Source organism: Ochotona curzoniae, unplaced genomic scaffold (assembly GCF_017591425.1).
Source record: "Ochotona curzoniae isolate NIBS_2020 unplaced genomic scaffold, NIBS_Ocur_1.0 contig_2497, whole genome shotgun sequence".
NCBI classification, from domain to species: domain Eukaryota; kingdom Metazoa; phylum Chordata; class Mammalia; order Lagomorpha; family Ochotonidae; genus Ochotona; species Ochotona curzoniae.
The window spans coordinates 133,592-156,283 of NW_024465481.1; the positions used below are offsets into that span (position 1 = coordinate 133,592).

Genomic DNA, 22,692 nt, shown 5'->3' on the forward strand with positions numbered 1-22,692 from the left:
AAAGCAGAGTGGCAATAACAGGGACAAACTGAGAGTGATATCTTCTACTTGCAGTTTATTCTAACTATGCATTCAACATTTAATCAAACTCAGAGTCATTAGAGGAAAGAATTTGCTACAGAATAATAAGAAATAGTCTATTGTAGTTTTAGAATTGCAAAATTAATGCAGAATGAGTATTTTCATTTTCCTTTTACCCTATAATGCCATATAGATTATAAATTAAGCTGCATGAATAGAGGTTGCAAATCAAACATACTTAGAAGAATGTACTGTCAGTCTTTCTATTGAGTGATCCAGAACTGAGGAGACATGTGCGTTCCAGGTGTTGGTGTCATTTGAAGATGTGGCTGTGGACATTACCCAGGAGGAATGGCAGAACATGGACAATACTCAGAGGACCCTGTACAGGGATGTAATGATTGAGACATATAGCAATCTGCTGTCTGTGGGTGAGTGAAATTTTGTCATGCCCAACCAGAATAATTTCTTTATACTTGACAAATTAAGAATTTATGAAGTTTAGTACCTAGTAGGACTAGTATTTGAGGCTTTAAGGAATCTTAATATGGGAGAATCAAGATGGTGGAATAGAGTAAGGACATGCTTAAATGAACAGAGAAGCATTTAATCAGGATGAAGTAGAGAGGACATATTTCAGGAAATAGGAAAAGAACAGAACAACAGCAGAGCGGTGCCTGGAGACTGAAAGACACAGGAAAGCAGCGGGCACAGCAGTGTGGTATTGCAGTTACTGATACTCCAGCACAGCAATTGGAACTCCACCAGCAACCAAGTGGGAAGGGACTTGCACTGTGAGCTTGGAAGGTGAATCCAGACAAAGAACTATCCATCCTGCTGATCCGTTTGATTTGACCAGGAGCAGAGACAGAGCAGAAAATCTCAGAGGGGCAGTGCGAGAACAGAGTAGATTTCATAGCCCAGTCAGCCCCCTAGAGCTGAATTGGGTGCCATTTTGCGTAAGGAGGAAAGGGAAACGGAAAGGATGTAGCATACTCTGAGCAGGGAGTGAGCTCATTTCTGACTCCATGAACTGAAACAATCTGGCATTCTACAGGTTACACCTGGGGCAAGTCTGGGTAGCCCTCGGATCTGACAGCCAGCAGATGAAGGACTGCAGTGGTGGTATGAGAGGCGCCATTTGCGCACTGTGGCAATAGCTTTGGGACTGCAGGAGACAACAGTGAACTGTGCATATTCTGGAGTTGCAAGAACTTGCTGAGGTCCGGCAGGAAAATAATACTGACTGTGGCATCTTTTGGGTCAAAATAGTTCTGTGTGGCAACCAGACCTATTCCTACAAGATCAGCACCACCAACAACCTAACTAGATAAGACACCTGGTGTCTCTTTAATCCTGGGACCTGCTCCAACCAGAAGTGGGAGAAAGGTTGCAGAGAGAACAGTGCAGCCTCAGCATAGTATCACAGGAGGTGGAGAGTGGTGAGCCAGGAGCTGGGGCTGTGAAGACCACAGTGGAAATCTGACATAAGAACCCAGACCTGGAACTTGCTGGAGGTTGTGGCATAAGTGGCTGTAAGCAAAAAGTTGTGTACCAACTGCAATAAGTAAAATCGCATTATAGACCCCTGAGTGACACAGCTTAGAAACCTGCCCCAAGAAGAAGACTCTGCTAGCCAAAAGTACAATGATCAAGAGCAAAAGAAGATACAAAGGCACAATGAATATTACCGAAAACTCCCCTGCAAAGGAGCAAAACCCTTTGCCAACCTCAGTGTTAACTGAGGAAGACATCGAGAAAATGGGGACACAGAATCCATGACTCATTTTAAAGATTCTGGTCAAAAATGAGAAGCTCATGCAAGAGTTCAAAGAATTGAAGGAAGCAGTAAAGCAAATCAAGGCTGGTATAACAGAAGCTAAGAACACTGTAGAGCAAATTACAAGTACAGTGGAAAGTCTCCAAAATAGAATGAAGCTAGCATAAGAAAGAATCTCAGAATTGGAAGATATCTCCTGTCACCAGGGGGAAACAAAGAAAAAGCTGGAAGCAGAGCTTGGTCAGGCCAAAAAAAGTATTCAAGAATTGAAAGACACTATGAAGAGGCCAAATATAAGAGTTCTGGGAGTCCCAGAAGGTACAGAAAGAGAAGCTGAGTTTGCAAATGTATTTAATGCAATAATCAAGAAAAGTTCCCTAATCTGGATAAAGACTTGGGAAACAAGATCCAGGAGGGGCACAGAACTCCCAACAGGCTTGATCAAAAGTGATCTTCACCAAGACATATGTTTATCAAGCTCTCTTCAATCGAACATAAGGAAAAGATCCTTAAATGTGCACGTGAAAAAAACCAATTGATACGTAAAGGAATGCCAATTAAGCTCACAGGAGGTCTCTCACAGGAAACTCTACAGGCAAGAAGAGAATGGAGTGACATATTCCAGATTCTGAAAGAAAAAGATTGTCAGCCTAGGAAAACATACCCTGCAAAGCTTTCTTTCATCTTTGAAAAGGAAATAAAATTCTTCCAGAGTAAAGAAAAGCTAAAAGAATTTGCCTCTTTCACACCTGCCCTACAAATGATACTTCAAGATGTTCTTTTGACAGAGAAGAGGAGTTCACCTACCAAAACCAAAGGCAATCGGGAAGAACATTCCAGTAAAATGACAACAGAAGACTGAATCAACGAACAACCCATTCCTAAAAAGACAGGACCAAAGTACCACCCGTATATATTTAACTCTGAATGTAAATGGCTTAAGCTTAATCAAACATCACAGATTAGTAGACTGGATTAAAAACAAAGCCCATCTATTTATTGTCTGTAGGAAACACACTTCAACAAAGATTAGCAGAAACTATATCACATGGCTTTTGTTGTTTTGTGTTAGTTTCATCTCTTCAAAGCACTTTCTTCTGATTAAATCATTCAATGAGTCTTAGATCATGCAGTGGCATCATTTTCTTTAAGAAGGTTCTTGATTTTCATTTCTTCAGTTACATGTTACTCATTTCATATCATGTTGTTTAACTTCTTGGTGTTGTTAATTTCTTTTGTCTCCCTGATGTTGATTTTTTTTTTTTTTTGTGGCTCTTCATTTAAGGGGATGTATAACAGCTTTGTAATGGAGACGGTCATATCTAGTAACATGTCATTTAACTTCATGGCATTGTAAATTTCTATTTTTCTTTCTATTGTTGATGTTATTATGACTTTTCATTTGAGGGGATGTATAGTAGTTATGAAATGGAGACTAACATCCAGATGTGAGGATGCAGTTGATATGCATTTCTGTTTCCAGACAAAGATGGACTTAGAATGAAACTGTTTACTATATCTTGACAATAAGATTCTGACTCTCTACCATTGTCCATGACCGCAATGATGGACATATGACTGAGTATAAAAAACTATATGTTAGGTATGATATAAAGGAACTAGATGGGAGAAAGAGGCTTGGGGAGGGGATAAGGGAATATGGAATTGTATTATAAAATGATAGCAATAATAATAAAATGCAAAACAAAACAAAAAGAATCTCGATATTTACTCTTCAGATAATGATTTGTATTAGCCATTTTGTGACACAGATTCTAGATCCAATCTTTTCTTCTTTAAGCTCCAAGATAGTGATTTCACAAAATGTCTATTATTTCCAATTAACAGGGTATCACATAACAAAACCTGATGTGATCTTCAAATTGGAACAAGAATCAGTACCATGGACTGTGGAAAAATCTATACACCAGCAGGTTCCAGGTAGGGCAATACATACTGGGAAGGGAAGTTGATATGTATCTCAGTAAATATTCACTGGAATTCATGCTGATTTTTTTTAATGTTTCTTTCAAAATCAGTATTTTATGTCATGCATGAGACAAAGGCACTCTACAGTCTCCATACACAGTTCTATTCTAACAATGCCTTTAAATGTTAAAAATTATCGACCTGAAACACAAAATGTAGAAATAAATATTGATCTTTTACATGATCCCTTCAAGACAAGAAAAACTGGAACCGTTATGTGATGTAATACATCACAAGCATTAATTTGAATTTCTGTACCAAATTTTCTGTTCTACCCCATGAACTTAAAATACAAACCCCAAGTAGTTGAAAATGGAAAAAGAAACCCTATTTATTGTATTAATGTATTAACTGAAAAAGTGTAAGACTCATTTATGTGTGTACTTCTTGAATATTAAAATCTGTTATATCTAGAATGGCAAGAAACATCATTATCTTACTTGAGCATTTGAAAAGAAATACTTAGATGTAATTCATGGATATGGTTACTCTTTTTGCTCATTTCAGATCTTTCCAGAAAGAATGAGCTGCTTGGAACTATTCAGGAAAATCAAGAAACCACTTTCAGGCAAGTTGTAATCACAAAAGTTGTGTAACTTCAAAAAGAGTTACATTGCCAAAGATGGTTAATTTAAGCTCTGGCCATAATTGAAACATGCTATGAAAGGAGATTGTATAAAAAAGAAACTAGAAATACACTTTCTTCTTTTTATTTTTTAATTTGCAGAGAAGTTTTATTTGCAGAGTTATTAGGTGAATGTAGAAAGTAGATGGAATGGAAAAGGACCAGCTTGGAATGAGCAGGAAATGGGATACCTGTTGAGTGGAAAGAAGGAGATACATGAACACTTTTCAGAAGGGTCTTGGGTTTTTAAGTGTTCCATGACTCTTCCTTGTCTGAGCAAGAACCTATGGGAAGACATTTCCCATTGGTTGTCTCTCAATCAATAGCTCCTACTGTGTAGTTTCAAATGTACCCCTCCCATTCTATGGCTGATCAGGTCTCTGATGTTGAAAGCCACATGGCTTATAGAATTGAGACAAAACAAAACAAAGGAACTGGTCTTTACTCACTTCATCTCAGGAGTGTAGAGGTGGTCATCAAAAGTCCACATGAGTTATTTCAAATGATCAAAACCAAGCAGAATACTTGTGGGGCTGCCATGAGTCAGCCCTCCTTCATTAAGGATAAACCAACATGAAACATAAGAAAGGAGCTTGGCACTTGGGTACCATGCCAGGTGGTCAGCATTCAGAATCCACCTAGGGAGTTTCCAGTCATGCAAAAAGTAGCCTCTGACAGGGACTGTCACTCCTCCACCAGATTTCTTTCAAACATGCACCAGATCCTTACTCCCAAAGGGGTAATTGAGATGATAGGAAAAGAGCAATTCATCCCCCTTGAAAAAACAACCTATTTGGAGTTTCAAACAGAGCTAGGTGGTGGACGGTGGATAAGATGGAGGGATCCATATTTATGCAGAGCCAAGTGGTATCGAGTCATTTTAAAGGCCCAGTCACACTTAAAGGAAAGCATACCAACATGGTAAATTCTTCTGCCTGCTGAGTGAAGCCACATGACTGGTATAAGAAGCCTTTTTCATGCCCTGTTTCAGGCACCAGAGAAAATGTTACCAGGAGATCTCAGTGGCTCTTTCCTCAGCTTAGTATAGGAACAGAAACTGGAACTCAGTTGCTTAGAGAAGGTTTGCTTCCAAAGTAACCAGGTGAACTTAGAAAGAAGAAGGGAAGTGGAAAGTGTGTCCCAGGAAAGATCTCAAAGATGGGGTACCTTTTGAAAAGAGAAGAAAGGACATCATAATTTATTTCAAAATGTGTTTTTTCCTAGGAAGCCTGATGAAATGTCATTTGGGAAAAAGCAAACCTCTAATGTTCCTGAGAACCAACTCCAATGTGGGGAAAATCTCAGTCAGCATGACAAGATGTACACTTGTAAGCAATCTTTTGAACACAATAGGAAAGAAAAAACTTTCAGCAGGAAGATATTCCTTAAGTGTGAGAAAATTTGTATCAATCACCCATGCAATTGCCCTATGATTGTAGGAGAAACAATTCAAATCGTCAAGAAAATGTTCCATAGCAATCCTTATGTTGGCAAGCATCAACAAACACACTCAGGAAAGAAACTCCATGAACTTTTCAAGAGTGAGAAATGTCCTATTTATAAAAGAGATTGCAAAATTAATCACATAATACAAACAGCGAAAAGTCACTATATATGTGGCTGCTGCAAACAGTCTTTTAGCTGTAATTCTAGATTTACCACCAAACAGAGAAGTGATATAGCAGAAAATTTCCATGTGTGCAATAAATGTCAAAAAAACATTTATGAGAAGTCGGAATGCACTAGAGATAAGATTCTTCCCAATGAGGAGAAACCACATGAATGTAATGACCTTGTAAAAGCCTTTAGTGCTCAATCAGGTCTCCTTACACATCAGAGAATTCACACTGGGAGAAAACCGTATAAGTGTAGTGAGTGTGGAAAAGCCTTTTGCAAACCATCAGTTCTCATTAAACATCGGAGAATCCACACAGGGGAAAAACCTTATAAGTGTAGTGAGTGTGGAAAAGCTTTTGGTCGGAAGTCACACCTAATCAGGCATCAGAGAATTCACACAGGGGAAAAACCTTATAAATGTAGTGAGTGTGGAAAAGCTTTTGGTCGGAAGTCACACCTAATCAGGCATCAGAGAATTCACACAGGGGAAAAACCTTATGAATGTATTGAGTGTGGGAAAGCATTTTGCCAGCAGTCTGGTCTCATTAAACATCAGAGAATTCACACAGGGGAAAAACCTTATAAATGTAGTGAGTGTGGAAAAGCTTTTTGCCAGCAGTCTGTTCTCATTAAACATAAGAGAATTCACACAGGGGAAAAACCTTATAAGTGTAGTGAGTGTGGAAAAGCCTTTTGCTGGAATTATGGTCTCATTGTGCATCAGAGAATTCACACATGGGAAAAACCTTATAAATGTAGTGAGTGTGGAAAAGCTTTTTGCCAGCAGTCTGGTCTCATTAAACATAAGAGAATTCACACAGGGGAAAAACCTTATAAATGTAGTGAGTGTGGGAAAGCTTTTTGTCGAAAGTCATCCCAAATTACACATCAGAGAATTCACACAGGGGAAAAACCTTATAAATGTATTGAGTGTGGAAAAACTTTTTGTCAGAAGTCATACCTAATCATTCATCAGAGAATTCACACAGGGGAAAAACCTTATAAGTGTAGTGAGTGTGGAAAAGCCTTTTTCCAGCAGTCTGATCTCATTAAACATAAGAGAATTCACACAGGGGAAAAACCTTATAAATGTAGTCAGTGTGGAAAAGCTTTTTGCCAGCAGACTGGTCTCATTAAACATCAGAGAATTCACACAGGGGAAAAACCTTATAAATGTAGTGAGTGTGGAAAAGCTTTTTGCCAGCAGTCTGGTCTCATTAAACATAAGAGAATTCACACAGGGGAAAAACCTTATAAATGTAGTGAGTGTGGGAAAGCTTTTTGTCGAAAGTCATCCCAAATTACACATCAGAGAATCCACACAGGGGAAAAACTTTATAAATGTATTGAGTGTGGAAAAACTTTTTGTCAGAAGTCACACCTAATCATTCATCAGAGAATTCACACAGGGGAAAAACCTTATAAGTGTAGTGAGTGTGGAAAAGCCTTTTTCCAGCAGTCTGATCTCATTAAACATAAGAGAATTCACACAGGGGAAAAACCTTATAAATGTAGTGAGTGTGGAAAAGCTTTTTGTCGAAAGTCATCCCAAATTACACATCAGAGAATTCACACAGGGGAAAAACCTTATAAATGTATTGAGTGTGGAAAAACTTTTTGTCAGAAGTCTGATCTCATTAATCATAAGAGAATTCACACAGGGGAAAAACCTTATAAATGTAGTGAGTGTGGGAAAGCTTTTTGTAAGAAGTCATCCCAAATTAGACATCAGAGAATCCACACAGGGGAAAAACCGTATGAATGTATTGAGTGTGGGAAAGCATTTTGCCATAAAAAAGACCTAAACAATCATCACAGAGTTCACACAAGGGAAAAACTTTTTTCAGTATGATGAGTATGGAAAATCTTTTTGCTAGCAGACAGTTATTGTATAATCTAAGTCACATGACTGACGAAGTGTTGAAAAACTCATAGAAAAAAACAATGATTGCAATAGAAATCAAAAAACTGACATGGGTTTGCAGTTCTGTAACATATCCACAGGAAGGCGTAAAAAATATCCTATTGACTAAAAGAAAAATTATTATCCTGAAGTCAATCCTCTGCAGATCTTGTGAAGTGCAGAAAAACAATGGCATGTAAACAAAAACAGTAGCTTCAACAAAGCTGCTGTCACAGTCAAATCTTATAAAATCCAAAACAGGTATTAGTAAGATTACAGATAGAACCCATTATTAAATTGCAGTAAGATGTGGAAAACACTTTGAAAATCTCAGCAATTGCCAAATAATAAACATGAGGTGTGTCACATTTTAGAACAAGGCTATGTTTTGCTAAAATATTTGAGATGGAATCTGTGCTTGATCTCATTTTGTTGTAAATAAGTTCTGCTTTCACATTTTAATTTTGAAAATAAATATTCTCCATATAACACTTGTTTTGAGTTTCATATAGAATTTATGCAGTTATCTAGAATAGCTTTTTTTATAGTGTTAATTTGCCAATATTCTATTGCAGATTAATATGAACTCAAAAATATCAATTGATGCATGTGGGAATTGTAATGCTAATCACCCTGTTTTGCAGGACTGATGTTTTGTTCAGAGCGAGGAGGGAGTCATTTGTGACTTCTGGCAAATTGGATCACTTTTCGCCCTTGTCTAATCATTATATACTTTTAGAGTTATATGCAAATGTCATAAAAATTGTTTGGCATCAAGTTTGGGGATGTGGTAATTGCCACTGGATTTTAAATATCAGCTGCCATAACTACTGCTCATGGTCACACTGATTTCATGCACAATGGCTTCCCAAAGCAAATTTCTTGCCAATGGATGCCAGCCTATGCCTAAAGTCTTTCAACTATGTCGATGAACATCAGATGCAGCCCTATGGCATAGTAGGGTAAGTTTCTGGTTACCCTACTGTGGTAACCTAGGGCACCACTGGTTCATGTCCTAGCTGATTCACTTCTGATCTAACTCCTGTCTTCTGGCTTCACACCAGCTCAACTACTGTTGTTGCAATCACTTGGGATTTGAATCATTGGAATAAAGATGCCTCTCTGCTTCGGTCTTTATTATAATTCCATGTACAAATGAATTAAAAATGTTAATTTAAGTGTGGGCATCGTGACTTATGTTGAGGTAAATCAAATATTTAGTATTAAGCACATTGGCATGGTCCCATCTATGACAGCCTTGATTGTTTTTATTGCTTACTATTTTGAGGCATGACCCTATCAGGTTCCAAAATGCTGAACATCGAGTACAAGAGAGGCATCTTTTTCTGTAGAATGTATCATGTAACATATTATCAATGCCTTAAATTAGATAATGAGGTTTGTGTACTTCTGAGTGATTTCCACCAGCCTTCTTATATGAGTCCCTAGCTGTGATCCCTCTGATATTGATACTGACCGGATACTGGCCAAGGTCTTCCCTAGGAACACACTTCAGAAACTACATTGCAGTGAAATTTATTTAATGTTTTGCAGTTCCCTTTTTCAAACATTCCCAATCACTCTGATAGCATTCTAATGTCCTTTGATTTTTTTTTTTATTGCCTCCTAGGAAGGTGGAATAGAATATATGAAGGGATTTGTGAGGGTTGAGATAAAATAGTGATTATGTATTCGGGTTATAGATCCTGCTTTAATAACCATGGGTTGGAACAAGTTTCAAAAGTAATGGATCCACTTTCTGTATCTTTCCATCCCCTGTATAGGAGCAACAGAGACTTACTCTAAATCTCCCTATTTTGTCTTTTTTTCATGTGCAATTGCTGTTATCTAATTTTTCAAACTATTTCTATGTCATAAAACATTATTGGTTTTGTTCTTGAGTGTAATATTTAAGAAGGTATTAAGTAAGTTAAAAGCTAAAAAAAATTTTTTTTTTTTAATTTGGAAAGTCAGATATACAGAGAGAAGGAGAAACAGAGAGAAAGTCTTCCATTTGCTGCTTCACTCCCCACATGGCCACAACATCTGGCCAGGGCTGAGCAATGCAAAGTCCAGAGCCAGGAGCTTCTTTTGGGTCTCCTGTGAGGGTGCAGGATACCAAAGCCTTGGGCCATCCGTGGCTGCTTTTCCTGGACACAAGCAGGGAGCTGGTAGGGAAGTGGAGCAGGAGGGATACAAATTGGAACCCATATGGGATCCCAGTATGAAACACGAGGACTTTAGCCACTTGACTACTGTGCTGGGCCCATAAGATAAAAAAATCTCCCTGTTTTTTCACTTAATTCCTCCAAACATCAATAATTTTTAAAATAATTATAGATAAAACTCAATATTTTTATCTTTTCATCTTAATTTAGATATGTTGGATTATTTTTAATGTTTTATTTGAAAGACAGATTGACAGGAGGGGCAGAGACATCCTCCATCCATCAGTTCACTCTCCAGATGGCTGCCATGGCCATAGCTGATTCAGTTGAAAACAAGAAGCCCCCTCCAGCTTTCCCATGTGTGTACAGTGGCCTAAAAATTGCAGCCATCTCCTTCTTACCTAGGCCATAAGTAGGGAGTTAAACATGAAATGTAGCAGGTTGGATTCCAATTGTCATAAGATGCTGGACTGCAGGCAGAGTATTAGCGTGCTAGACCATCACTGACACTCCCTGTTTTTTTAAATGTAAAATGAAAAATCCAAAAAGAGTGGAGAGAGAAGTGTAAATGATGCCACATGCTTGAGAATGTCATAAGTATTGAATACTGAGGTATGAGAGATGTGTTCTGTCTAAATAGTAATAGGTAGTAATTTGATAAAGGAGATATACTATAGAGTAAATAAAATAGAATCAGTATAGAACAAACAACTGAAAGATTATTAGAGTGCTTTTTCAAGGTTTATGAAAGATGAATCCTACATGGAATTAGATTTACCATGATTAGAAAAAGAACATTCTTGATATTATCTAAAAATCGATTATAACCAACAAAGGCATACATCAATGAAGCTAGAATTTACATACCATAGAGTTAAGCATGTTTTCATGTTAATAGTTTATAAAAAGTTTTGTTTGTTTTCAGAATCTTTTTAAAAATTCTTTAAATGACTTTCCTAATGCATTTTTATTTGTTTTGTGTTGAATTTAATTACACCTGTTCAACATGTAATCAATTCTTACCCAGTTTTTTATCTCTGTTTCTTCTAATATATTTAAATTCTCCCAAGTAAAGAGAAGGTGTCATGTAATAGATATTTTATACAAGGATTTTCTTAGGTTTTTCAACTGTTTTATTGAGCAATGAATTTGTACATTTTTGGTTATGTTTCAAGTATTCTCTTCTATATTGAGTTTTATTTGCTTAGGGAAAGCTGAGCTCTAAAAGAGTTGTAAAATCATTCAATTATTTTACCTTAAATCTGTGATTAAACTGATCCATAGGATAAGCATTTTAAATGAAATAAATTGTTATGCATATTTTGTTGAAAAGTAGCCCAAATGAGGTAACATAGTCAAGTTTATGCCAGAAACTATTTTTAAGGTCAGTGAGTAAATATGTACTAAATGTGTACTGCTCACTCATATAAGCACTCAGACATATAAAGAATGCTTTAGAACTTGACTAATTTTTTTTCTGCAAGTTTGGTTAAAATTTGATGAGATCAGAGAAATAACATTCAAGGTTACAGTAGGCAGAGAGGAAAATGCACAAGAAAGATGTCTTTACTTTTATCTTGTACCCACAGTGACAGAGAGTGACCCTCTCCATTGCCTGGCTTCTCATGAGCCTGGGAAGGGCAGTGGTTACATGAAACCACTCTCCAATCCCAGATGAGTGTGAGTACCGGAGACCAGCTCCAACTGACTTAAGAGCTTGTAAAGGATGCATGGATCAGTGAGACAATAAAAAGAGATGAGATGTGGACCACTATGGTGTGATGCTCATAATGGACAACTCAGAAAAGTTGCCTTCTTTGTTTATACACAAATCATCACAAGCTTTTGCATAACATGCCATTGTTTTATTTTAACTTTATTGTAAAAGAATGATTATAAAATCAATCCTAAAAGCCTTATCATTATTTTACTTCAGAGAAAATATTTTCAGCAAGCTAGTACTCATTCAAACCCTCACTGACCTGGCTAAAGCCAGGAACTCCACGGTGGCAGCACATACGGTTACATAGTGACAAGTGGTTTACTTATATTCAAAATCAATTTTCACTAAACACAAACTAACTAATATTGCTTAAAATATCAAGAGTACAGAGTTAAAAGATCATAAATGAAAGAAATTTATAAAAGCATATAACATATATTCTTTTTCATTGATGTTGTTAGGCTGCTTCCTGACGTTTTTTTCTTTGCCTTTTTTTTTTTATTGTTTCCTTCGTATATCTGATGTAAAATGGGACTTTAAGGGAGAAGCCCCACCCAATCTTCCACCCTTCCCAGGTCCTGGATATAGGGCATGCTCCGAGGGTCGTGCTCAAGTGGTTTTGATAGTTCAACAGTTCTGAATTGCTGCCAATCTTGCCACTCCAAGCATGATGAGGTCGTGGAAGAATCCATTGACTGACATAGTCCATCATAGAATCTCAATTTGCCCAGTTTTTCATTGCCAACATATAGCTGAGGTGGTTGATTGACTAGTTCTGTCCTCTGTCTTTTCATTGTTATTAAATCCTCTAATCAATCATTTATTAATTGCCACCACTTCACCTAGTGTTGATTCAATTGTTTTTTGTTCTTTTGTTAAAGGACTGTGAAAGGGATCAGAGCAACTCAGACAATCCACAGAGGGCCTTTGCAGGAAACTTTCTTTTACTTTTATATACCGTTTTCTTTCTCTAAATTTGAATGCCAACATAAGTTAGAAGTTTTTATAAACTTTTCCCCCCTAAATATAAGTGCCAGTATAAGGTAGACATTTTAAGCTGTTGGGGGGGGGGAGAGGGTTCACATTTGTCTCCCTTTAGAAGATGCCCCATATAGTTTCTGCTTTCTGCAGTGAGAAACCAAAATGAGAAATCATATCATGTGTTGTAACAGTTCGAGGCAAATGGTAAACAAACTCTTTGTACCTTCATGGTTGCCATCTGTCCCAAGATGTTATCAAGCTGTTTCTTATGGAAAACATTACTTATATCAGGGCAAGTTTAGGACAATGGTGGACACATGACAGGATGTTCGGAGACATTGTGAGATCAATTTTACTATTGTATACTTTTAGCTGTGTGTCATTGTCTTATGTTGGTAAAGATGTTTTTATCATAACATGATTGATCAGTTTGAGGTGTTATACCAGTTACTGGTATCATTTCACATTTGTAGAAAAATAGCAACAACACCCTCAAGAGAATTCTATGAAACTTCAGAGAGGTGATTAAGTGTCCATACAATGGGGTGAGGCAGCAATGAGATGACCAGATACATTCTGCCAGGCCTTGCCACACAGCCAGAAACTCCTCATAGCCTTACTAACCGATGAGGAGTACTCATCACACTCCCATGCCATCTGACCCAATTGCATGGCTCCCCAAATGTGGGTAAAACTTTGGGAAGGGTATATGATTGACCCGTAGGCAAGCTGTATTATATTGGGAGGAAGAGAGATGGCCTCCAATTAGTGTGCCTAAGCTTGCTATCTGCCTGTGTCTTTTCATTCCCTCCTGAGATTTTCAACTGCTGTTCATATAAGTTGTTCAAAGATATGGTTTCATTTAATCTCTTGCAGCTGCTTCTTGCTTATTAGAGATTTAGACCTTACAAGTCCTGGGTTCAGAAATCTCTCCATATATAATGAATTCATGCCACAAACCACATGAAGTGTGGCTGTTATTGGTGGCTATGATCACCATATCATCTTAGTCACTCTAATAAGCTACTGACCTTACTCTGTCATTTAAAGTGGCATCCAAGAACCTCAACTGGTTTGCACAGTGGCACAACCTGTAGTGTGTTTTCCAATGCCAAGACACACACCGAATTCTTTGGTCCTTGAGACTAGAGATTTTCTGTTCCTTCTAGGACATTTCCAGAGGTGCAGTTTGGTGCAAAGTGATGCAGTCTGGCAAGGACCCATAAAGTCCTTGAATTTCCATCTTCAAGACCAGTGCTTCTGCATGCTGCAGTTACAACCTAGTACTTCTGAGGCCTCAGCCTGGCCCCTTCCAGCCTACAAATATAAGTAATCAGTATATGGTTAGCCTAGAACTTCAACGCAAGCATTAAGCCTGCCTGCTCGCAGACTGGTGCTTTGGTGTGCCATGGGTTTGGCCTGGCTAAGCCCCAGCAACAGGCTCTTGCCTACCCACTGTCATCATTTTGGGAAACTGTGTACACCACCTCCCTATTACTTCTGAGGCCTCTTGATATACCCACTCTAAGATTGTTGTCTCAGTACAGATCCAGCCATTTTCTAGAGTGCCAGCATTAAGCCCCTGGCTGGCAGCTCTCAGACTGACATGGTATCAACCATAAGTGCAGCCTGCCTAGAACACAAGAGTCAGACCCCTGGCTATCCACTATGGTGGAAAGATATTATTAAGCCTGTCAATTATCCATGATTATTTTAGACAGAGTATCTACATACTTGGACACTTGCAGTAGAGGCTGTTGTTAAGTGTAGGAAAAATTATCTAAATCCATGGTACACTTTTTTTGTTTGATTGTTTAAGATTAGTGTCAGCTTCCAGAGAACAGCAACTTCCAGATAGAATCATGAAGTTAGTGAAACTTGTCTGCCTTAAGGTGCCACAGCCTTAACATAGAAAAAGTGATGGTTATAGTTGACTTTTTGCCTTTTGAGGAGGAATTTGAGATCTTCAACTGACTTGCTTGAATAGGCACAACTCCAGCCCCAGGCCCTTCACTGTAGATTGGGACAACTACTTTAGCTTGTAGATTTCTGGCCTTAAGCACCTCCTGGGATGCTGGGCAGATTCAGGCTCTAGGTCATCATAAAGGCTCAACCAGGTAAAGGAGAGAAAGGAACAGGGACAAAGAAGAAAGGAGAAAGTAAAAAAAAAAAAAAGCCTTAGGTTTTTCTTTTCTTTCTTTCTTTTCTTTTTTTTTTTTTTTTGATGTGGCATAGTTTTCTTTTTTTTTTTTATTGTTGCTAACATTGTATTATGTGATACAGTTTTATAGGCACTGGGGATTCCCCCCACCCCTCCCATACCCCTCCCCCCATGGTGGATTCCTCCACCTTGCTGCATAACCACAGTTCAAGTTCAGTTGAGATTCGTTCCTTGCAAACACATATTTAGCATAAAGTCCAGCGTCTTATTGTCCAGATAAGTTCAGTGGCCTCTTGGGGAGACCTTCTCTGGTCTGAAGATAGGGCTAACAGAGTAAAGATCCGATCAGTTAAAAGCCCCATCAAAACCTCAGTATCAATATACAACATTATGGAATTAATTGACATAGTATTGGGTAAACAATATGTTAAAAATAATGCAAGTTCCATTCTTCGAAACATCTGGGTTGAGACAGTGTCAATGACAGGTTCAAAAAAGCACCAACAACCAAACAAAAATTACAAGTTAAATCAAGGCAAACATGTGGTATCTAACCTTTTGGGATTCGCTCATTTCCCTTAGCATTATAGTTTCCAGTTGGGCCCATTTAGCCACAAAGAACTGCATTTTGTTTTTTTTTAATAGCTGAGTAGTATTCCATGGAGTAGATGAACCAAAGCTTTCTTATCCAATCTTCTGCTGATGGGCATTTCGGTTGCTTCCATGTTTTTGCAATTACTGATTGTGCTGCAATGAACATAGGGATGCATGTTGGTTTGTCGTAAAACAGGTGTTTTGGATATATTCCTAGGAGTGCTATTGCTGGGTCATATGGTATGCAGATTTTGAGTTGTTTGAGTGTTCTCCAGACTGATTTCCATAAAGGCTGTACCAATTTGCAGCTCCACCAGCAGTGGAGTAGGGTTCCCTTTTCCCTGCATCCTCGCCAGCAAGCGTCGTTGGTGTTCTTCTTTATGTGGGCCAATCTAACTGGTGTTAGGTGGTACCTCATTGATGTTTTAATTTGGATTTCCCTTATTGCCAGGGAGCTGGAACATTTTTTCATATGTTTGTTTGCCATTTGGACTTGTTCCTTTGTGAAATGCTTGCCCATTTCCCGTGCCCATTTCTTGAGTGGCTTGTTTGTTTTGGTTTTTTGGTTGTTTTGAAGTTCTTTGTATATCCTGGAAATTAGCCCCCTATCGCCTATATAGTGTGCAAAGATCTTCTCCCACTCTGTGGGTTGCTTTTTTACTTTGTTGATTGTTTCCCTTGCTGTGCAGAAACTTCTTAGTTTGATGAGGTCCCATTTGTTTATTCTGTCCTCAACTGCTATTGCTTTTGGTGTCCTTCTTAGAAAGTCGGTACCTACTCCTAGGTCTTGCAGGGTATTTCCTACATTTTCTTGCAAGAGTTTGAAGGTTTCTGGATGTAGGTTTAGGTCTTTTATCCATGTAGATTGGATCTTAGTGTATGGTGATAGATGTGGGTCTATCTTGTTGTTTCTACAGGCTATCAGCCAGTTGTCCCAACAACATTTACTAAAGAGGCCTTCCCACTTGCTTGGACTGTCATTGGTCTTTTTGTCGAAGATTAATTGGCTGTATCTGTGTGGGTTCCCTTTTGGTGCTTCTATTCTATTCCATTGATCTTCCTTCCTGTCTTTGTGCCAGTACCAGGCTGTTTTGATAACCACTGCTCTATAGTATGTCCAGAGGTCCGGGATTGTGATTCCCCCTGCTAACTTCTTGTTTTTTTTAGGATGGTTCTAGCTATTCGTGGTTTTTTGTGTTTCCAGATGAACTTTTGAATCATTGTATCCAGTTCCATGAAGAATGTTTTGGGCAATTTGATTGGAATTGCGTTGAAAATGTATATAGCTTGTGGTAGTATAGACATTTTAATGATATTGATTTTGCCTATCCAGGAGCATGGGATATTATTTCATCTTTTGAGGTCTTGTTCAATTTCCTTTTTAAATAGTTTGTAGTTTTCTTCGAATAGGTGTCCTACGCTTTTGGTTAGATTTATTCCCAAATACTTCATACTTCTCTCTGCTGTTTTGAATGGTATCCTGTTGGTTAGATCTTCTTCCATCTTGGTGTTATTTGCGTACACTATGGCTGTTGATTTTCGTTCATTAATTTTGTACCCTGCCACTCTGCCAAACTCTCGTATAAGTTCTAGTAGTTTCTGTATTGAGTCTCCTGGTTTTTCTATGTATAGGATTATGTCATCTGCATATAGTGAAAGCTTGACTTCTTCGTTTCCTATACGTATGCCTTTGATTTCTTTTTCTTGTCTTATGGCCTCTGCAAGTACCTCTAGGACTATGTTGAATAGCAGTGGTGATAGCGGGCATCCTTGTCTTGTTCCAGATCTCAATGGGAAGGGTTCTAGCTTTTCTCCATTCAGTATGATACTGGCGTTGGGTTTTTCATAAATTGCTTTGATTATGTTGTGGATTTTCCCATCTATGCCTACTTTGGCTAGAGTTTTTAGCATGAAGAGGTGTTGGATTTTGTCGAAAGCTTTTTCTGCATCTATTGAAACTATTATGTGGTTCTTGTTTTGCAGTTTTTGGATGTGGTTTATAACATTTATGGATTTCCAAATGTTGAATCATCCCTGCATTCCAGGGATGAATCCTACTTGATCCGGATGAATGATCTGTCTGATGATTTTTTGAATTCTATTGGCTAGGATTTTGTTGAGAATTTTAGCATCAATGTTCATCAGAGAAATAGGTCTGTAGTTTTCCTTCTCTGACGGTTCTCTGTCCGGTTTTGGGATTAAGGTGATGTTGGCTTCATAGAGTGAGTTTGGAAGGGTTGCTTCCTTCTCTATTGTTTTGAAGAGCTTGTAGAGGATTGGGGTTAGTTCTGTTCGGAATGTTTTGTAGAATTCTGTGGTGAAGCCATCTGGGCCTGGGCTTTTTTTCGTTGGGAGATCCTTGATGACTGTTTCAATCTCTACCTCGGTTATAGGTTTATTTAATTCTGCAGTTGCCTCCGGACTGAGTTTTGGTAAGTGGTGGGAGTCCAAGAACTTTTCTATTTCTTGGTGGTCCTCAAATTTGTGGGAGTACAGTTCTTTGTAGTAATTTCTAATTATTTTCTTAATGATTGCAGTGTCTGTTGTTATGTTGCCTTTGTCATCTTTAATGCTATTGATTCTCACTTTTTCTTGTTTTTTTTTTTGGTCAATCGGGCCAGTGGAGTGTCTATTTTGTTTATTTTCTCAAAAAACCAACTTTTTGATTTGTTGATTTTATGTATAGTTTTTTTGATTTCTATTTGGTTTATCTCCTCCCTTGTTTTGATGATTTCTTGTTTCCTATTGTGCGTGGGACTCTTCTGCTGCTGTTTTTCCAGATCCTGGAGGTGTGTGGTTAGTTCCTGTATTTGGCGTCTTTCTTGGGCCTTGACATGGGCTCCGATTGCGATGAATCTACCTCGTAGCACTGCTTTGGCGGTGTCCCACAAGTTTTGGAATGTTGTATCAGAGTTTTCATTGATTTCCATAAATTTTTTGATCTCATCTTTAATTTCTTCTCTGACCCATTGTTCGTTTAATAGCATATTGTTCAATTTCCAAGAGTGCCTATACTTCCTGGGGAGTTTTGAGTTGTTGATTTCCAGTTTCATCCCATGGTGGTCTGAGAGGGTACATGGTATGATACTAATGTTTTGGAAGTTATTTAGATTCGCTTTATGTCCTATCATGTGGTCGATTCTGGAGAAGGTTCCATGCACCGCTGAGAAGAATGTATAGTCTGTGGCCTTAGGATAAAAAGTTCTATATATGTCTACTAAGTCCAGTTGTTCTATTGTTTGTGTGAGCTCTGTTGTTTCTTTGTTGAGTTTTTGTTTCGTAGACCGGTCCATTGGTGTTAAAGGCGTGTTGAGATCGCCTACAAGAATTGTGCGGGTATCTATGTCTTCCCTTAAGTCTGTAAGTAATTGCTTTACGTAACTAGGTGCATTAAGATTTGTTGCATAAACATTAATGATGGTGATTGCTTCTTGATGGATCATTCCTTTCACCAGTATAAAATGGCCTTCCCTGTCTCTTTTGATGTTAGTTAGATTGAAATCTATCTCGTCTGAAATTAGGATAGCTACCCCAGCATTTTTTTCTCGTCTATTGGCGTGAAATATCTTTTTCCATCCCTTCACTTTCAGTTTCTTTGCATCCTTTCTGGTTAGATGTGTTTCTTGTAGGCAACAGATGGTTGGGTCTTGTTTGATGATCCATTCTATTAATCTCTGTCTTTTGATTGGTGAATTTAGACTATTTGTGTGAGAGTTAGAATTGAGAGGTTGCAATTTTGCCCTGCCATGCGATTGTGTTTTGTGTGTGTTGTTGTCTGTGTAATTGCCTTGTTTGTGCGGGCTTTAGTTTGGAGACCTTCTTATTTGCCAACTTTGTTTGTGGTTTGCCTCCTTTTTATCCGGGACTAGCGCATTTCTAAGGAGGCTTTGCAGAGCTGGTTTTGTGTAAACATATTCTTCTAGTTTTTCTTTGCTATTGAAGTATCTGATTTCATTCTCATGTACAAATGAGATCTTTGCTGGGTAGATTATTCTTGGTTGACAGTTGTTTTGTTTCAGGACTTGGAAGATCTTTGTCCATTCTTTCCTTGCTTGTAGGGTCTCTTCGGAGAAGTCAGCAGTGATTCTGATGGGTTTTCCCCTGTATGTGATCTTTTCTCTACTTCGTACTTGTCTCAGGATTCCTTCTTTGTCTTCATTGGAGTAGAACTTGAGCACCGTGTGTCTGGGTGAAGATCTCTTTGGATCATGTCTGTTGGGAGTTCTCTGTCCATCCTGTATGCGGGGTGGATTCGTGTTCCAAGTGTTTTGGAAGTTTTCCTGTATAATTTCGTCAAGCACTGCTTGCATTCCTGATTCTTTTTCTACTCCCTCGGGGAGGCCAATGATCCGAATATTCAATTTTCTAAGGTAATCCTTTATTTCTTGCATCATTTTATTAGTTTCGCTGAGGCTTGTCTCCAGCTGTTTAATTCACTGGGCACCTTCATTTTGTATGTCTTCTGTTTCAGAGATCCTTTCCTCTGCCGCATTTATTCTGTTGATCAGGCTTTCAATTATATGATCTTTGGCATCCAGTTTTGTTTTGATTTGTTGTATTTCAGCGATTATGCGGTTCCTGAAGTCTTCCCGCTTCGTGTCCACGTCTCTGATAAATTTTAGCACTATTTTTTAAAATTCCTTGTCTGGTAACACTTCCATGTCTTCACCTCACATCTCCGATATTAATAATGGCTTTTGGCCCTTGTTTGGTGGGGTGCTGGCTCTTTCATCTGGAGCACAACTTTTTCTGGTGGTTTTTCCCATTGCGTTGGTGTATTTTGGTGAGGCCAATGGACCCGTTTGTTGAGGGGTCGTTAGGTGCTTTCCTGTAGAGGTTGGAGCCTGCAGGTATGGTGTTGCAGGGCGTAGTAATTTTCACGGCACCGTTGGTGCGTTCTCAAGGCCCGGGACTGTAGGGCACCACCTTGGGGGCCCTGTGGATTCCAGGCACACTCTGGGCACCTCTTCTACAGGTGTGACACCCCAGGGCGTGGAGGGATGGAGGCGCTCTCTGGGCGTGCCCCCTGCATGGGAATTCACAGGACGTAGAAGGTTTTATGTGCTTTCTCCCTGTGTTCTCCGTGTCAGGGACTGCAGGGTTTTTCAGAGCCCGCCTGGTGTGTCTCCCACACACGGGACTGTGGGTGAGGCACTTTCTGGGCGTGGCTCTTGTGCAGTGATTCCACCATTCGTGGTGTGTGGGTGTTCAGAGCCACCCCGGTGTGGCTCCCCCACACAGGCCCTTAGTGGAGGAGTGACCCAGGCTCCCTGTTAAAATGACTTCTCGGCGGTTTCGCACAGTGCCAGTGTGGCGCAGGAGTTTTCAGAGCTCTCCTGGTGGGTCGCCCACACTCAGAACTGCGGGGTGGGAGGCGAGGAGTGGGCAATTCACACTATGGGAGTGGCACCTGCGTGTCAGGGACACACAGCGCTACACTTCCCAGCTCAGAGCCCTCCTGACTCCTGCGCTGCGGAGGCGGTTGCTGCAGGCCGGACCGCCCAGCCCGCCCAGAGCGGCGTTCAGAGTCCTCCTGGTGCTGTCGCCCACCCACAGGGTATCAGGGTGTGGGGGATTCCAGACCCTCACCGGCAGCCTCTGCGCACTGAGATGCACTGGCCCACTCAGCGCAGGAATATCTGGGGCGCTTTCCCCCGTGTCTTCTCAGCCCCCAAGACCACTGTGCGCTGCTCCCAAGGCACAGACCTGGCAGTTTCAAGGCGCTTGCCCTGTATTCTCAGAGGCTGGAGCTTCTGCAGCCCCTGCAGGGGGAAGGGCAGAAGGAGCACCCCAGGGGGTTGGGATTTGCGCCCAGTCCCCGGAATGCAGAGGCTGTTAACCCTTCCCTGGCTCACCGAACCTCCGGGTGTTGCAGTCTGCTTCTGCTGCTGTTGAAGACCTCTGCCGGTGATGATCCCTCCCGGTTTCCTTGTCTCTGGGTCGGCTGCGTCTCCTGTCGGCCACTTTCAAAGGTGACTCAGCAGGTCTAGAGCGGGATGTCGGCTTCTCTACCTTTTGTTTTGTCTCGTTCTCGTTGTTCTTCCGAGTTGTGTGGATGTTTTTGGCTCCACACTGTCCAGGGAACTTCACGCACCTCTCCCTGTGGTTTTTTGCTGTTCCTCTTTGCTGCTTCTGTAGCGCTCTATCCCTCTCTCACTGGACGCTCCCTCACAGCCTTCCTCCTATGTGGAGGTCAGCCGTGTGGCCTACGTCTCCTTTGGGCCTCATGCCGGGAAGCTGGTCGCGATTGTAGATGTCATTGATCAGAACAGGGCTTTGGTGGATGGGCCCTGCACGCGGGTCAGAAGGCAGGCCATGCCTTTCAAATGCATGAAGCTGATGGATTTTATCCTCAAGTTCCCATACAGTGCCCACCAGAAGTATGTCTGGAAGGCCTGGGAGAAGGCTGATATCAATGCAAAATGGGCAGCCACGAGATGGCCAAGAAGATTGAAGCCAGAGAAAGGAAAGCAAAGATGACTGATTTTGACCGCTTTAAAGTCATGAAGGCAAAGAAGATGAGAAACAGAATAATCAAGAATGAAGTTAAGAAGCTTCAAGGGCAGCTCTGCTGAAAGCTTCTCCTAAAAAAGCACCTGTTGCTAAGGGGGCTGTGGCGGCCGCTGCTAAGGCTCCAGCAAAGAAGGTGGCCACTGCAGGCAAGAAGGCGGCGGCCCCGAAGGCCCTGCCCCATAAGGTGGTGGCCCCGAAAACAGCTGCACCTGCCAAGGCCCAGAAGGGCCAGAAGGCGTCTGCTCCAAAGGCATCAGGCAAGAAAGTGTGAGAGCTGTTGGAAAGTAATAAAGCACCTCTTTGACCAAAAAAAAAAAAAAAAGAATTTGTTTATTTGAAAGTCAGGTTTACAGAGAGGAGAGACAGAGAAAGATCTTCCATCCACTGGTTCACTCCCCAAGTGACCACAATGGCTGGAGCTGAGCCAATTCATAGCCACGATCCAGGAGCTTCTGGGTATCTTCTGCAGGTGCAGCGTCCTAATGACTGTCTTTGACTGTTTCTCCAGGCCACAAACAGGGAGATGGAAGGGAAATGGAGCAATTGGGTTAGGAACAAGCACTGATATGGGATTGTCATGCAAGTGGGGTACTTAAGCCACTAAGCTACTGTGCCAG

At 40.1% G+C, this 22,692-nt stretch overlaps 1 pseudogene; it reads left to right on the plus strand.

Moving 5' to 3' along the window:
• The first annotated feature begins 382 nt into the window (after positions 1 to 382).
• Positions 383 to 22,380, plus strand: LOC121152594 (annotated as a pseudogene).
• The last annotated feature ends 312 nt before the right edge of the window (positions 22,381 to 22,692 follow it).